This window comes from Centruroides sculpturatus, unplaced genomic scaffold, assembly GCF_000671375.1.
Source record: "Centruroides sculpturatus isolate CEXI.00-Female unplaced genomic scaffold, Cexi_2.0 scaffold13, whole genome shotgun sequence".
NCBI classification, from domain to species: domain Eukaryota; kingdom Metazoa; phylum Arthropoda; class Arachnida; order Scorpiones; family Buthidae; genus Centruroides; species Centruroides sculpturatus.
Window position 1 is genome coordinate 1,575,475 of NW_019384405.1, and position 2,261 is coordinate 1,577,735.

A 2,261-nucleotide genomic window follows, 5' to 3' on the forward strand; every position below is an offset into this window, starting at 1 on the left:
CAGGACCGCACTTAATTTTATGTCGCCTATATAATCTTTTTAATTCGTTATTAAGCATTTTTTAAAACTTTTAAAATTTTTGATAAATCTAATATGTAAAATTTTATTTTATTTTTTTAAATTTTTTTTTAATTCGTTCGTTTAAACGATTTAATTTTGTACATTATTTAATTTTTTTATATGTAAGATGAATTATTTAATACGTTCGATATAAATTTATTTAATATACGCAAGAAAGTTATAATAAATCGGGTAATGCTTTTTTTAAAAATTATTTGGGTAAAGAGTAAAATTTTATTTAAATTAGATAATGATCGATGTACGTTATGACGTCAGTGGCAGCGTATATCTGTAACGGTATGCCTAGATTGCCACTAGGGGCGCCCCTAGCTATTATTTTAATTAACAATAAATTCGGTTTTTTTGCGTAACAATATTAAAATAACAATAAATGCGGTTTTTTTGCGTTTTGACTGCGTTTTTGTAGGGTATGCCATTAGAATGCACATTAAGAAGGAACTTTTTAAAATTTCTCCCACGAGAGAGAGGGTTAATGATTACCCTGAAGAACTTGGCTTCTACTGAACTCATTTAGATGTGATTTTTTGCGTTTTTGACTGCGCAATGAGAAATTCAGTATATTATTTTTATTTGTAATATAAATTTATTATTTATACCACGAAATGACACCGCTGTTGCTAGAACGTCCACTATGGGGCGATCCGAGCTACTAGTGTCATTCAAGGTCTATATAAGAAGGTCAGGACACGCATGACCTACTTTTTGAGCTGCCATTTTGGGGTTTTTTGAGTCGTAAACTTGTACGAGCAGTCAGTTTTATACGGCATTAATTAAACTAAAATTGCATAAATCCAGTGATTTCCAGTCAAAAATATAATGATAATTTCGGATGATTACGCAACCCCAACTTTATGTAACGTTTTTATCAAATAGTTTAAAAGAAACAATTATCCATATCATTTGATGTCATGATTGAAACTAATTAAATAGATGCTAAAACTGATGCAATTACATATATAGGCACTTCGTAAAGTGATGCAATAACATCAAAGAAAATTTAAAGTATAATAAAGAATATAATAATATAATATAACAAATTTATAATTATTTTTTTAAAGCACGATTGGTTATAAAATTCAATAGTATTATTAATAAGTGTCAATGTAATGCTTATTTTATAATAAGTAATAGATATGTAGATATATTCTTAATTTATAAATAACTTTCAAAAAATTCCAAAAATAAAATTTTCAATTATCTAAATATATAAAATTGCTTGTCCTGACTGACTGAATGACTCACTCGTTCACTCACTGATTCATCATCGCCCAGAGCAAATCGCTTAACCTAAAGAGGTGAAATTTGGTACACAGTTAGGGTACGTCATGGAAACTCACACTAAGAAGAGATTTTACGAAATTCCCTTGCGGGAGGGAGAGGAAGAGGATTAAGTCTTAATCGGAAGAATGGCTTCTACTGTACTATTTTAGATGCGATTTTTTTCTTTTTACATGCGTTTTAGTAGGGTATGCCATGGGAATTCACATTAAGAAGGGATTTTTCGAAGTTCCCACGCGGGGGGAAGAGGTAGAGCACTAAGGCTTAACCGGAAAAACGGTTTCTACTGTACTATTTTAGATACGATTTTTTGTTTTCAACTACGTTTAGTCTTCACTGTGTATTAAATTGATAACATTTCAGACATTGTTATAAATATTTTTATCTATTTCGATTTTAAAAATGTTCCACCGTTTTAAATTTGAATTAGTTATTGCATATTGGTTCGATTATAGAACGATTGTAAACGTTCCAGAAAATTGATCAAATTGAAGATAGTTCGTTTGATTCTCGGCAATTCTCTTCAGCGGTAGGTGTTATATGACAATTACTGTGGTTATTGAAATATTGAATGTAAATGGGGTTTGCTTGCAAACCTCCGCGGACGAAGTTGCGGGTAACAGCTAGTTTGACAATAAACTGACAAATAATGCTTGAATAGAATACAATGTATTCAAACAAAATATAAATATTCGTTGCCATAGCAAAATAATGCTAAAATTTTCTTTTTTACAATTAAATAGTCAATTTTACTTTAATTAAATAAAACAAAAAATATCAATTAAATGTTATTTGTGCATAACTTTATTGTTTACGTGTTCTGCATTAATAATAAAATTTAAAGTTTACTACTAAAAACTACTGTAAAAATATTAAATCTTTTGAATTATATTTGATATATT